Genomic DNA, 16,180 nt, shown 5'->3' with positions numbered 1-16,180 from the left:
TTTTGCCAACCCTGTAATGCCTTATATTTGTCAGGATCATAGTCCTCTTCCTATCCTAGTAAATTTCTTAATAACATAAGAACATATATATGCTTTCTTGAATACTAACTCTGTAGCTTCTAGGGCATCCTGTCTTCTTCTTCTTCTTCTTCTTCTTCTTCTTCTTCTTCTTCTTCTTCTTCTTCTTCTTCTTCTTCTTCTTCTTTGTAAATTATTTGTTTTATTTGCTATTAAAAGACTGTAAGATTACAATGTATAGTTTCTCACCACAACTGCCACCAAAGGTCTGATTCCATAGGCTTCTTAAATTTTTCCCTACACCTTATCAGGCTTGCCTATTTCTACTTGTGGCAAAGTGAGTTACTTACAAAGTGGCACATGTGGTAGAGGGGGGATAGTATCCTGTGTCACCAGGCTGGTTTAGTATCTTTGAAGACAATGTATGGTCTCCCTGCTGTTGTTCAAGCCTCTCTACCACTAACAGCTTTGGAAACTTGGGAAGTTAATTTTTTTTTTAATTAAAAATTAAAAAAAGAAAACATTTGCTTTCGCTTTAACTCAACTCAAAAGAGATGCACCTCAACTGCTAATCTCCCAGTTTGGTGCCAGCCTTTCCTGGGACAGCTTTTTAGTTCTGGGAATCTCTCCTCCCTCACCCCTTGTCCATCCATGAGCCACATGTGTCTGTACTCACCTGTGGCTTGGTGAGTTTCTGAAGAAATACTGGTAGTATTCTGTTGAGTTTTCAGCTGATTTTTGTTGCTTTTTCTAGTTGATGGGGAGAGTGCAGTGACTCTGCTTTGTAGGGAAATTGTGAGGATGTGGTAGAGCCTGGCAGGGTTTGTCCTGAGGGGTGTGTCTGTCCTATTAGTCTCTCTCTCTCTACTGAGAGGTTGAACGAGGGGGACATGGGAACCCCAAAAGGATTGCCAAGTTATATAAGACTCCCTGCCTCACAAAGCACTCTGCATTTTTCTGCCTCCAGGAGCTCCGCATTCCTTAAAACATTAAACCAGCTCCCCCTGCTCCACCTTGATACTATGGCTTGTCCTTTTATTATCTACATATCAATCTTCTGCTTTATCTAACAAATGACTTAAGGTCTCCACCCTATTTCCCCACCCATTCTGCTCATTTAATATATTCTTTTTCTACCCTCAAGCCTGGTGGGAATTACTAATCCTACCAGTTAAACCCCTAGCAACAGTTGCTAAGGAAGTCCCTACTTTTTTCACCTTTTTCTGCCCCTTTCCTAACCATGTATGGTATTGTCAAGTCACTTCCATTTCTGACTTGTTTCTGCCTTTTTCTGCCTGGAGAGGCGGGCAGGCAGAGTGGGAGGCTGATGCTGGCCATTGCTATTTGTGCCACGTGGCTTAACCAGGTGTGCTACTGCCCGACTCTAGGGTGTTCGAATGAATAAAGATTTGAATAGCCTTGCCATCATGAGCTTGGTTCCTGGGTCATCTCTCTCGCGCGTGTCACTAGCCCAACACTGCTATTACTTTATAGCCACACCCCTGGAAGACTTCTTTTTCTTTGCATTATTGTCAATTCATTTTCAGTTTGCTCTTCAATTAATGAGTTCTTCAATATTGGCACTGCCAAAACTCCTTCTTATGCTTACTTCCAACTATCTCCAAAATTAGCCTCATCCCTTCCTTCATTAGTTTTCTGAGATAGCTTATGATGGTAGATTGCAGTACTGGAATCAGAGTACCTGGGTGTATTCTAATTGTGTGATTTAGACAAGCAACTAAACTTTACCAAGTATAAGCATAATACATGCATCAACTAGTTGTTTGATGCATGTAGTTACTTTAAAAATTCATTTTCCTACGATATAAAGTTATTTTTCAAGGTTGTACATGTATTCGAGACTTGGCTTCAGCTCTTACCAAATTGTGTATCACCACACCACAGGTCTATCACAAAGGTACTAATATACTTCTCTACAGACCATCTAACATGTTTCCTTTCCCCCCTCCCACTTTGGTGATCAAAGTTTTACAATGGAATTACAGGGTGTTTGTTTGGATATTTTTCTAACTGCCCCATATATGAGTAAGAAGATTCAGTGTCTTCTCTTCTTCTTATGGTTTATTTTGTTTAGCATGGCCACCTCCAGCTCTGTTCATGCTATAGCAAAAGGCAAGATTTCATCCTTATAGTTCTCACTCATTGTATATACATGTACCCCATCTTTTTTTTTCCTTTGCCAATGTCCTTTGGGGATTGGTGCCTGCATGATTTTATTGCTTTCAGTTGACTCTCTGATCAATTTCTTTTTTAAAGATTTATTTTTTACTGAGACAGAGGGATGTTCAGAGGGAAGTGGGAGAGAGAGACTCTCATAGCACAGTCTACCTCTCATTAAGTTTGTGCCTTGTAGGTGGGGACTGCAGGCTTGAACCTAGGACCTTGTAGTCTGTGTGCTCTACCAGGTGTACCACCACTCAATCCCCTTATTTTTATTTTTAGAGATAATATGATAGATGAGATTCTGGAGCAGAAAAAAATAAGGTTAAAAACTAAGGAAATTTAAAGAAAGTATGAACTTTAGTTAATAAAGTTAATTTAGTTAATACTACATTAATTAGTCACTGTAGGAACTGGAGGTCTTAATAGGATACCGCTGGTTACACTGTGTTTACAATTTTTGTATAGATTCAACAGTATTCTGAATTTTAAGAAATATTAATTTTGTTGGGGTTTTCAATGTAATCTCAATGTATCTAACAAAATTTGCTTATCAGTTTTGTTTGAGCTGAATCAAGAATTACCTCCAATTTCTTAGAATAACTTGAATTTTTTTAATGTGATGACCATAATATTGATTTTTCTACAAAAGACACAGCAGCAGTTATGTCATCTTTAATTTTTAGAAAATAATTCTGTCATGATGAATCATGAATTTCTAAAGATTCACTAAGGATGTAGAAGGGTTCTAAAATTTTATGAGTCACAAAGTATATCCTGTTTAGAAGTAACAGGACAAAAACATTAAGCCAACTAAACAGATTGGCATAAAATCAAAAGCCATATTTTTGAGAGCATGGGTCCAGACAATGTGTCTATAGATAGGCTTTACAAACTTATCCTGATTAATTTTTGTTTTTCTGAGAATATGATTCTTTTCTGTAATTACCATTCTCTTTTCTTTGACAGGATATCTAGTACTGGCAGCCTTGAGCACCCTGTGAATTGAGTTACTCTCATAATACTCGGCATTATGAAGGCATTATCTGAGTGGCTGTCCACAGTGATCTAGTTATTTGGGGCTTTACATAAAACAGGTGGTTCTCCCATCTTATCAATATTTCTTACTATCTAGAATTCACCATCTATGTGACTGTGGCTCATATCCACACATCCATCACCACTGTAGCCTCAGTCCATAGTTTGCCACAATTTATATGAATTTCTGTTGAATCTTGGTCATTTCTCTTAGACATCTAAATTGGTTTCAGACTTGTTCAGGGCTCATGCTATATGGTTATGTACATACATATTCTAGTTTTCAAAAAAAATTATTGCCATTGATTTTATTTATTTTTGACTCTGAGATGATCCAAGCAATACTGGCTCTAGTCAAGGTTAGCATTTATTTTGAAAGAGCATAGGACTGATACTTCTAACTAGAAAGTAACCGCTCTCTGAACTGTGATCATATCTCAATTCTAGTGCTTTTCTATAGTGTTATTCCTAATGACCCCAATGCTTGGGGCTTGACCCTGTTTGCTCAGAGCTCCTTAGTGATTTCTTTTTCAGTTAGATAATGCTTTGAACTTGATATATTGCTCTATAGTCTCAAGAGTATAAACATTTGAGTCAAATAAAGAAAAATGTGATTCTTACTTGAATCTCAATTACTTGTTAACTTTTTGATCTTGATGAAGTTATTTTTCTTTGTGGGTCTCACTTTCCTCTTCTCTAAAAGCAGACATGCAGGCTTGTTACAGAAGTTAGATAATTTTTTCTAATGTTCCGCTGGAAAGTTTGCTTTTGAAACAAGGAGGCCTTACATAGATATAGTCATCAACATGACCTTTCTACCTTGCCATCTCCTTATTAAGCCTCCATATGGCCAACTTACTATTGTTTGGATTTGTATTGGACATGTTTGGGTGTCTGGTGCAAGAGGACAAAAGAAGGAAGAGATGGAAAGCAGAATAATGGACTCAAGTATAAGAATTTTAGAATGCTACTACCTGAGTTTCTAGCTTAATTATCCCACCTATTTGCTGTGTTACTTCACATCTTTGTTTCTGCAGTTTTATTGTTTGAAAATTAGAGAGGGGAGTCAGGCAGTAGGGCAGTGGGTTAAGCACATGTGGCACGAAGCGCAAGCTCAAGCTCAAGGACTGCATAAGGATCCCGGTTTGAGCCCTGGCTCCCTACCAGCAGGGAAATCGCTTCACAGGCGGTGAAGCAGGTCTGTAGGTGTCTATCTTTCTCTCCCCCTCTCTGTCTTCCCCTCCTCTCTCCATTTCTCTCTGTACTATCTAACAATGATGACATCAATAACAACAACAATAATAACTACTACAATAAAAAAGGCAACAAAAGGGAAAATAAATAAATGAATATAAACAAATTTTAAACAAAGAAAAGAAAATTGGAGATAAGAACAGTGTCTAACTTATAAGTTTCCTTGTGCAGGTTAAATGTAGACAAGCCAGAAAAGTGAATAGAATGTAGTAAGTAATAAGTACACAAGATTATTAGAATTTTCCTTTTCCACATTTTCACAGTCTTTATTATAATAGTCTGGCTGATAAAATATGGTTTGTTACAGCTTCAGTAACATCAGAGTAATAAAATTATCTTTGCCTTTGTTACTATCTTTTCAGAAATAAAAGTTTTTTTTTTTAAACTAAGTGCTATACTTATGTTGCTATATTAACATTTAAAAATCTATTTTAGAGCCTGGGTTGTGGTGTACCCACTGGAGTGGATACATTATGGTGGATAAAGACCTGGGTTCAAGCCCCTGATCCCCACCTGCAGAGGGGGAAGCTTCATGAAAGGCAAAGCAATGCTGTATGTGTCTCTTTTTCTTTCCTTCTCTACTTTTGCTTTACCTTCTTTTTTTCTGTATAAAATTAAAAATAAAAAAGTTAAAAACTTTTTAAAAATATACTCTATTATACAAGAATATCAGAATATTCTTAGTGACAGCAAATATTTCAAATGTAGACTATGAAAACTGAGGGTCAGATTTATTAAATTCAGGCAAATACTTTGTTGACAATCTCTCTCCTGTACATGTGAAGAATTTCAGATTTTCATAGCTATATAAATTTTACAGTCTTCGCCAGCCTATGATGTCAAACTTCCAGATCCAATACTCCCATGAGGTCTTTCCTAGCTCATAAGACAAAGAAGTTCCATTTCAGGTGGTACACCTCCTGTCAGAGTTACAGATCATTGATATAGACCAGGACACATGAGATAGAGCACACGTGCACATGTATGCATAAGTTAGGGGAAATATAGACCTTAAAATAAAAGTGCACAATAATCTACAGTGACTCAAAAAAACAAATGCAGCAAATAAGTAGAAAGACCTATCAAAAAGACACACCATAAAGTACTTTAATATTTTCTACTTAGACCTAGTTACCCTCTTCACCTACTTCCTATTTCACGTCCCTCAATCATTTTAAGCCTAGCCCTTTCAGATAAAATGAGGACTACAGAAGCTGGATAAAGGTAAGAGACTGGCACACTTTAAAGATGGTCCTTTTGATCACTACCAGGCCACCAGGCCATCCCATCATCTGAGGCCCTAGTCAGGGAATACTAGGATTCCTACAAAGATATGATGGGCCTAACAGATCCCTCTCTCCACCATCACTGGTCATCTCTATCAGGAACAACATCATAAACCCTCTTTTGGGCCTCTATAGGACCTTGCCCTCAATGTAGAATAACAATGACAGAAGCTACCCCACTCTCTGAAGGGAGGCTGGGTCAACATACTCTGCAATTTGAGAAAGAGGGGTCTTGAAATGAGTGTAGCATAGAATGTTCCTAGCTATGACCATAGAATGTGAGTTCAGACCAGTGGGGGATGCAGAAGTTACACAGGCTCCTGTGCTAAGTATGAGTAGACATGGGCCCTAGATGAGATTAATGGGGTCTACAGTTAACAATATTTATATACTTTTTCCATATGTTGGAGCTACTCTCTGGCCTGACTCAGCTTTTTAGTCCTATTTCCATCTCTGACACCATCAGACAATACTTTCAGCCCACCTGCAAGTTAGCTAGGGGGCTCAGGAAAATATTAATAAAATCACGGGCCCTTTGGAATATGCCTAAAATAGACTTCCTACCTTCTTCCAACATGAAGACCTCAAATCCCATCTGTTATATTCTTACCTTTAGGTTCTTGCTTACTGAACAATTTGTTCTGCTTTATATTTCAATGCTTCTCAGCCACCGAGTTGCCTATGAAACCATGATGTCAACCTGACTTCCCTGGGCACATGACCTCACCAATGAGTCAGAAATCTGCCTCCCCAGATCCCTTCTCCACTAGGGAAATATAGAAATAGGCTGGGGCATATGGATTAACCTTCTATCACCCATGTCCAGCAGAGAAGCCATTACAGAAGCCAGACCTTCCGTCTTCTGTATCCCATAAAGATCTCTGGCTCATACTCCCAGAGGGGTAAAGAATAGGAAGACTTCTAATGAAGAGAATGGGATATGGAATTCTCATTGTGGGAATTTTGTGGAATTGTACTCCTGTTATCCCCAAATCTTTTCAATCATTATTAAATCACTAATAAAAATTAAAAGAAATTTATAATTTTAGGTATGTACATATACACAATATTCATATTTACTTAAAATGTAAATGTATGTGTTTAAGAGGAACATGTCAAGATCTAGTGTTTAGTGTAAGCTGAGTTACTTTCAATGAAGAATAACAGTGAGCCATACTTCATCTAAAAAATTATATAAAATACTAGAGAAATGGCATAACTTATTTAAATTCCCAATTCTAGGTGTGAAGCTTCAGATGCCTCAGGTTCTATTATGGGTACTATCTTATATCAGAGCCAAACAGTGCTTTGAAGCCCCCCCCACAGACACATATAATAAATAAATAAATAAATAATTGTATTTTTTATAAAGACAGAGCTGGCAAGAGACAGAGTGAGAGTAAAAGAAACTACAGAACTGGAGCTTACTTGTGTGTGTGTGTGTCTGTGTGTGTGTGTGTGTGTGCGCATGTGCGTGTGCGTGTGCGTGTGTGTGTGTTTATTGGGGGGGACAGGGATAGGTTCAAACCTGGGTCTGGGTTGTGCAAATATAAAAGCAGTACTCTATCCAACTGAACTCTGAGCCACTTTTTTTTAAATAGGCAGAGAGTCAAATACAAACAGAAGGAAAGAAGGAAAGGTATTGCAATTTTCTCCAATGAAGTGAAGGTTAATATCAAACCTGGGCTGTGTTCATAAGAAAACAGGAGCTCTATCCTGGTGAACTATTATTGTATTGGCCTGAAACTTTCCTTCTTTCTTTCTTTCTTTCTTTCTTTCTCTCTTTCTCTCTCTCTCTCTCTCTCTTTTTTTTTTTTTTTATAAAGGATGATATTGGCAAAAATGGTTAAGTGACAGTTAAGACAACAGAGAAAGGCTGGACAGAAGTTGGGCTCTGATTTCAAGAAAACCAAGCCCACTTTTTCAATTTTTATTTTTGACTCTTTTGTGCTAAGAGAAAAATTAGATAGTCTAATAACATACTTAGCAAAAAGATCAACTATTATGCTCTGTCAGGTTAATGCTGGAAGGGTTGAATATGTCTCGGAATCTCATCATGAAGTTAATTTTACTCTGATGCAAGATCTCAAGATGAGCTGGTATTCTGTTAGGGCCATATGCCATCTTTCCCTCCCTTCTAACTAAGAATGTGAATAGTATTCCCATTGTAGAACTGTTGATTGATGTCAACCAACTCTGTTGTCATGGCTCTAGTTTAAAAATGTGAAAGAAACCAGATCTTTTCAACCTAAAGGTTCACTCTGTATAGTTAATTAAGGGCATTTTAAGAAGACATTTGGATTATGGAAAAGTGATGATATCACATTATGACATTTATTTCATTCCTTACCCCAACTATCTCAGTAATTGGTTCGCCTATTCAAAATCATTATTTTGTCAGAAGGTAAAGATTCCAGGACCCCCACTGGGACTTACCTCATTTCCCTAATTGGCATATTCTTTTAAAAACAACTTGGGACATCTGAACTTTTTGTTTCATGACTGTGCCATTTACTTGTTTTGAGATAATTTATTGTAGGACATATAATTTCAATGGAATCTTTAGGAAGCTTTAGCCAAGGGATAATATTTTCTTTGTGCCATAATACTAATGAATAAATCTTAAGAAATTCAATAAAATTTCAGATAAACAGAGACTGAATTCTGTGCAACTCAGGGTGCATATTGTCAGGGTACTTAATTTACAGCTGAAGAAATTAAGATTTCACAATGATAACTGACACAACTACAGTCACATAGAATATAAATAGTTCAGGGTAAAACAGGAATTGAAACTCAGGGTCTTTGATTTCTAGCTCAGAGTTTTCCCAGTTAATACAGGTTATTTTACACAATCAGTTATTTTACTCTTTCTAGTGTTGATGTGATACAAGAAAGGTAGGTGTTACTACTTATTGCCTTCTTTTAACTGTATGAGATAACCTCATGGATAACATTTTACAGAACATACATGTATTCACATCTCCCTCAGTTAAAATTATACACACACACACGTGTGTGTGTGTGTGTGTGTGTGTGTATTCTTAGAGTCTAATTAGACTTAGATGCAGTGACTATAATAATAGCAAAAAACCAGAAATGGTCAGGTAAGTGAACAGATGATCCAATTGGACCCAACACATAATCCAATTCTGGCAGTGTGGCTTAGGTGGACAAAGGCCACGGGTGAGCCCAGTAAATCACCAGTGTGACATGCCCACTAGAGGGGAAAGGGCAGGTGATGCTATGCAGAGATACGGTCCCTTAGAATGAGGGAGGTGATAGCACTTCTCCTTTATGTAGCCACATTAGACACCCCTGTGTTATGATTATAGGATATAATTCAGAAAACTATAGAAAATCTGGGATGTCTTTATGCATTAGGACATCAGATATTCAAAAGAGTGGGGCCAGGTGGTGGCACACCTGGTTAAGTGCACACATTATAGTTTGCAAGGGCCCAGATTCAAGCACCTGGTCCCCACTTATGGAGGGGGGCAAGATGCATGAGTGGTCAAGTGATAAGTAGAAATGTTAATGAGACTTCTATTGATGCTACCATTTGAACTCTGACTTTTAACAATCAGTCAATTACATTCAGAATATGGACTGGCTTGTCTGTCACCCCAACCCTGCGGAATTGCAATTTTTCCCCCCCACTGGAGGTGTTTCCTTGCTGCCTGGATAACTGCATAGTGGAGATACGTTTAAAGGGCAGCCTTCACAATTCAGATTTGTGGTGGGACCAGATGGCCTTCAAGGTAGTTTCGAACACCTGGGGTATTGTGATTTTTCTGCTAGGATGTGTAGATGCTAGGTATGTGTTGCATTGTTTGACCCCAACACTGAGGATGGACGGGAGCACTGTTTGGAATGTTGATGGTGCTCACATCTATTTTGTGTTTCAATTTCTGGAAGCAGTCTTTGTCTTTGAGGCAGTTTGGTCCCTGACCTTCTGTAACATTTGGAGCCCAGCCATACTGTCTTTGTTTACTGTAAAGAGCATGGAAAAACTGACTTCCTGACAGTTCTCTGCAAAGTGTAAGGTCAAACCACTCACAGGTGAACAAACAGTGTTTCCACCTTGAAAACTGCCATTTGCCCCCTATAAAATAGACTGGGGCAATAATACTGAGTAGCAGAAAGAGAGGAAATCGGTGCTCTGCCAACAGCCAGCAATTAGTCACCTTACCAGTCTGCTTTGTGAAGAACTAGTGTTAATTCAGTATCCATTCGGGGGAAGTTAGAAAACATGCAATGCAACTTTAAGTTCTCTAGGAACCTACTAAATATGCCTAGAGACTCTTCCTTTGTCTACATTATCATTGCATCATTAATATTTCCCAGGGTTACAAAGATAAAACATAGCACTCCTATGCACTTAAAGGACTTAAGAGTCATCTTCATTGAATATTCATTTCATCCAAGCTACTTCTTTTATGCAAAAGTCAAACAGTGACCTAGATGGGTTGGTGTTCTTTGGAGAAGGCTTATCCATGCTTTAACTAGTGCCTGCTATTCTTTACTGTCATTAAAAGGAATACGTCCCCTTTGTTAAAGGAAGCTAAGTGTCTTCCTGTATACAAGTACTGTAAGCTCTTTTAGGGGCTAAACAGTGCATATTCGTTTTAACCACTTCCAAAAAGCTTAACACTGTCTTTTTTAAACTTTTGTTTTAATATTTATTTATTTATTTCATTTTGTTGCCCTTGCTTTCTTTGGTTGTTGTTGTTGTTGTAGTAGCTATTATTGTTGTTGTTATTGATGTTGTTGTTGTTGGATAGGACAGAGAAATGGAGAGAGGAGGGGAAGACAGAGAGGGGGAAAGACAGGCACCTGCAGACCTACTTCACTGCTTGTGAAGTGAATCCCCTGCAGGTGGGGAGCCGGGGGCTCAAAACAGGATCCTTATGCTGGTCCTTGTGCTTTGCGCCACCTGCGCTTAACCCGCTGCCCTACTGCCCGACTCCCTTAACACTGTGTCTTATGCTAGCAGGTTCATATAACACATTTGTGTGACAGTCACTGAATTAAAGAGTGACCCTGCTCATATTTTACCCTCTTATTCAAAATTGCTGAATATATGAGATACAAATTTTATTTTAATATTTAAATATTATTAGAATTAATGTAAATTTACACCAATTAATATAGCCCCAACACAGTCACCTTTTTTTTTTCTCAAGAGTGCAGGAATAAATTTTATTTATGCTACTTATTTTTCTCTTTTCTTTTAAAAAATATTTTTGGTTTTTCATATGAGCATACATTTAAAATGCCCTGGTTTTGAATTCCATTTAGAGATGATATACTATCTTTTGACTAAAATGAATCTGGGTATTAAAAGCCCAATTCTTTAGTACTGATGAGAAAGATTATTAACACTTTTCCCCGCTATAATATGAGGCAATAATACCCGTTTTTAACTTCCAGAGCCAGAGGCAATATGCTATATTAACCTTCATTAACTGCCTAAGAAATGAGGTATGTTCATTAATTTAGTATTCTGGTTAGTTAAGATTGTAGAGAGACTGATGAACTTCCGTGATTTCACACACACACACACACACACACACACACACACACACACACACACACATATAGAGAGAGGCATATTAACACAGTTCTTTTATTGCTCTGGTACATGTAGCATTTAAGTTCAGAGGTAGAGCCAGATGAATGGGTCAGCAGGTGGTGAGCAAGGATTGAGGTTGGAGCACAACCAGACAATTATGCCTGACTGAAACAGCTTTGAAGAGTGACAGTCCATTGCGGTGCTGTGGACATGACTCAATGATACACCTTGCATGTGGGAGGCCCTGGCTTGGATTTCTACTGTCCATGAACTGATAACTGAGTATTTTGATTTCTCTCTCTCCCCTAGCCAACATATTTTAAAAATAGAAAAAAAGAAAAGTATCATGTCAAGTGTGTGTTGGGAGAAAGCAGTATGCTGAATGGGGCTGAGAGATTGCTCACCTAGTTAAGCAAAAATATTACCATGTAAAAGACACTGGTTTTTAAGCCCTGGTACCACATGGGAGCACCAAAGCACCAGAGAAGGTCCATGGATGGTGGTGCTGTGGTACCTCTCTCCCCTCTCTCTTTTCTCTCTCTCTCTCTCTCTCTCTCTCTCTCTCTCTCTCCCTCTCTCTCTTTCTCCTTCTCCATCATCCTGCCACTGCTTTACTATATCTGAATTATAAAAAAGAATGAATAATGGCCTGTACATAGTTGTATCACATGAGTGTGAGGCCCTGACACCATGGAACAAATAAATAAAACAGAACAAAGGTTACAAAATAAAATTAATTCTTGTCAGGGGGCCAGGTGGTGGCTCATCAGGGGGTTAAATGCACATAGGACAAAGTACAAGGTCTGGTGCAAGGGTCCTGCTTGGGGGGGGATTCCTTTACAAGTGTTGAAGTAGGTCTGCAGGTGTCTATCTTTCTCTTCCTATCCCCCCACTGAATTGCTTTCTGTCCTACCCTAATAAAATAATAAAATAAATGCCACAGGAGCAGTGGATTTGTAGTGCAGGCACTGAGCTCCAGTGATAACCCTGGAGAAAAAAATATTAATTCTAGTCTATGTATATAATTTTATTATGTACCTTACTCCTTTGGTGTCTTCTGAAAAACTATATTCACTTTATTTTTTCCTCAGAAATACCACTTTATTTTTCCATTTCTAATCCCATTGTTTTCACATATTCATTCTTATTATTTTTTAGTGAGGCAAACATTGCACTAGTTACTGGAAAAATAGTAATGACACATCTCCTAAACTGCTTTATTGATCTAAACTTATAAAAACATGGGAGTTACCTCTGCTACCATCATTTTTATCCCCACCCCAGAATATCTCAGTAATGTCAATACTTCATAAAACCTCCACTATCAATTTTGATTTTTCTTCTTACACTTCCAGAGTTTAGATGCCATTCCCTTATGGTCAGACAATTGCAGGAATCTCTTTACAATTTTTTTTTTTTTAATATCCAACCTTTTACTTCCCTCTATTAGTCTTAGCTATCATATCCAGGCTTTTATCTAAGGATCTGGCTGTCGTTCCCATGGCTCAGAGTAATGTAACTCTCCTCCATCTAGTCCTGCTTCTACAGAACTAACACTACTTGACTGAAATTGATTATTTTATACACCTTTGCTATAGGGGCATTATCATGTGTTTGTATATTTCTGATTTGTTTTCCCTGTTTTTCAACATTGAGATGTGTGGCATGGTGTTTTAGAACATGTGCTCTAAAATTAAATAAATAAATAAGTAAATAAAAGAAGGAGGAGGAGGAGGAGTGCCAGGCTAGTATGGGGGTGCCTCTTCCTGGGCGCGTACTCTCTGGGTTAATGAAAATGTGACCAGAGCCAGCCTGGGCTGCTACTCACTCAGCAACGCGAGGGAGATGACTCATGAACAGAGCTTGTGGTGACGAGGTGATTCGACTCTTTATTGATCAGAGAGCCCAGGCTTTTAAAGGTTGGACCCGGAAGTGGCAAGTCAGAAACGGAAATGGCTAGGAAAGGGGCGGAGAAAGGCAAAAGGGGAAATAAAACTTGTATACCAAGCAATTCAAATAGCCAGTAGTGTCTTAGAAAATATAGCATGGGTTCTAGAGATTATATGTATTATTTGAAGGCAAGGATGGTGTTTTTGTGTCACTTGCAGTACGTTTTGCTTGTTTATTAAAAATAAATTTAAATGGGGGGGGGAGAATACAGGTCCTGGAAAAGGATTACAGAGGGGGTTGTATTATTAAGTGGAAAACAGAAATGTAATGCATGTACAAACTATTGTATTTACTGTCAAATAAAACATTAATCCTCCAATAAATGGAAAAAAATGTAAAAGCCATTTGATTCACAGACAATAGGTTCAGGAGATTAGGAATAGTTGGCTCTTATTACATTTAAGTAGATAATCCAATAGCTTGTATGGACTAATAGCATATGAAAATCAAGAAATAAGGTCCCATCTTGGGTTTTGGCCAGAAGGTTCTAGAGATTGTGAACACGGGAGTTTAAATAAAATCAGTGGTAATTGGTAAGCTTTCAAATCTACTAGAACAACAACAAGTAAAAGAAGATGACTCTTGGGTGTATAGGTATAAGTGACTGTACTTGGGCTCTAGAAATGGAAAATGAAAAAGAAACCTTCCATTCAAGATCAGTGTGCAGCCAAAGAATTTATACAAGTCAGGGAATCAGAGGCATGTTGCAAGGAGCAAGTGAGAAGGCAACTACTATATTTTCTTTTGGATAACTTTTGAGTATCCAAACAGGGAAAAGGCTTTCTTCAAAGAAACAAAAATATGTACTGGGGTCTGAGTGGTGGCACACCTGATTGAGCATACATGTTACCATGTGCAAGAACCTGGGTTGGAAGCCCAGTCTGTACCTATGGGGAGTGGGCGGGGGGCACTTCACAATGAAGTAGGTCTTCAGGTATCTATGTTTCTCTTTCCCCTCTCAATTTCTCTCTGTCCTATCAAATAAAATAGAAAGGGGGAAAAAAAAATGGCTGCCAGGAGCTGTAGATTCTTAGCCCCAGAAAAGAGCCCGTGAAATAACTCTGGTGGCAATTAAATAATAATAATACAAAAGATGTGTGCATTAGCGTGGTGACAGTGATCATGACCTTCTTACCACTACATTCCTAGGGTCAACAATGGTCTGACACACTCCTTCAAGTGGAGTCTGTTAAGTGATTTGAGTGGGTTAAATGGCCACTCCACTCACCTTGGTAACTAGAATCCAATAAGGCATTTTGTAGACACTTCTACCTACCTGTTTAATGATTCTCTACTGCTAGTTAACTGGCATGAACAACATTTTTCCTTACAGAAGGTCTCCATTTCACATCTTGGGCAGGATGTCCTGAATAGGTCTTTTATTTACTTCCAGAATGAGTGACGGAATCTACAAGACCCTGCAGCCATCACTCTCTTACGGACCTTAATGTAACTAGTTAAATGTACCTGACAGTGTAGCACCTCTGAGGAGAGGTACTCCAGAAAGCAATTGTTTGCTCTTGCCCTGCTGAGAAGCAGCAATATCTGTGTGGCTTAAGGGCTCTAGCTGCATCCATAAACAGCATTAGAAAAATATCACCACCATTTGCCAGCATGAGATGCCAAACTGCAAATAAGAGGCATGTCAGTTCAATGAAGCAGAAACATTGCACTTGTTTTTAATGATTACTTGCAGGAGAACTTTATTGTTATGTGTTTGTATGCCTTTAAATAAGAGATTGCATTTCTTTGAATGATGAAAACTGGCTCCTTTTTTCTCCTTACAAAAAGACAAGCTTTTCCCACTTGGGTGAATATTGCCTGTGCCACTTGCAGAAGAAAGGGAGCAGTCTTGGCAAGCATCTTATTACTCTAAAAATAAATTATTCAGAAAGCAGTTTCAGATACAGATTGCAGGGAGAGATAATAGAATTGGTTTTCCAAGTCTGATCATGCTATGAAGACATGGTGTATGCTTTTCAGGAATTCACTTAAGTGGAATCAGCTTTGACTAATACAAACTAGAAATAATATTACTGCCATCCAGCTAGGGTCTGCGGTACAGCATCCTCAAAATGTCTTCAGGTAACAGTGATCTCTTTAGTCCATGTCAGCTTGCATATGTAAAAATATTAATGTGCTTGGGAACATTTCATCAGAGATACATTCCTCTCACTGTTCTTGTAGGGAAATGTCTTCCTGGCAGCACCAGAGGGGCTGTCTCACTTGAGATTTCTTTCCCTCCTGTGTTCCCCTCCTGCCTCAGTAAAATAGTTGACCACATCCGCAGCCGACTCCAGTTGTCATGTGATTTCTCATGTGATGCTGGGTCTGCAGCACTTTGGAGCAAGAGCCTTTGTGACTCGGCACTCATGGATGGTAGCATTTAGGGACAGAATGGATTTTGGAGGTGGTAGGGAGGGCAATAAACCAAGAAACATTAGAAGTAAAAGTTGCACGAAGTACTCTGATCTGTGTACTCCCCATTTTTTGAAATTTGATTTTAATTTTTTTAAATGGTTTGTATCTTTTTTCTTTTTTCCCCCCACCCCTGCAGGCAGTGAGCAGCGCTGTCCCCCCCCCACCCCCGAAGCCAAACCATCTTTTCTCACAGCCCCTGGGCTGCATCGCTGTGGGCACGCCAAGCTTCCCCTGGTTACCTGGGCTGCTCCTGTTGTCTCCGCACCTCGGCTTCATCATGGTGCACCTGAATCCGGAACCACTGGTCTGCGCAGCACAGAAGGAGGACTTGCTCTTGGAGATCTGGCCAGGGGGCCTGCACAGCTGGACAAGGGCACTTGGCGAACAGGGTGAAGCTGCAGAAGACCCAGGGTGGGACAGATAGAAAGGACATAAAGGAAGAAGTTAGGAATACCCT

General features: G+C 38.8%; 1 long non-coding RNA gene across 1 annotated transcript in view; it reads left to right on the top strand.

Moving 5' to 3' along the window:
• LOC132538052 (uncharacterized) overlaps positions 1-15,969 on the top strand; it is a 259,911-nt gene extending 243,942 nt beyond the window's left edge. The window contains exon 7 of the long non-coding RNA XR_009549460.1: positions 15,860-15,969. This is a non-coding gene — a long non-coding RNA (uncharacterized LOC132538052). The remainder of the gene's footprint in view (positions 1-15,859) is intronic.
• The last annotated feature ends 211 nt before the right edge of the window (positions 15,970-16,180 follow it).

Source organism: Erinaceus europaeus, chromosome 4 (genome assembly GCF_950295315.1).
Source record: "Erinaceus europaeus chromosome 4, mEriEur2.1, whole genome shotgun sequence".
NCBI lineage: Eukaryota > Metazoa > Chordata > Mammalia > Eulipotyphla > Erinaceidae > Erinaceus > Erinaceus europaeus.
The sequence above is the reverse complement of the archived record's forward strand: the minus strand, read 5'-3'. Positions and strand labels throughout refer to the sequence as shown.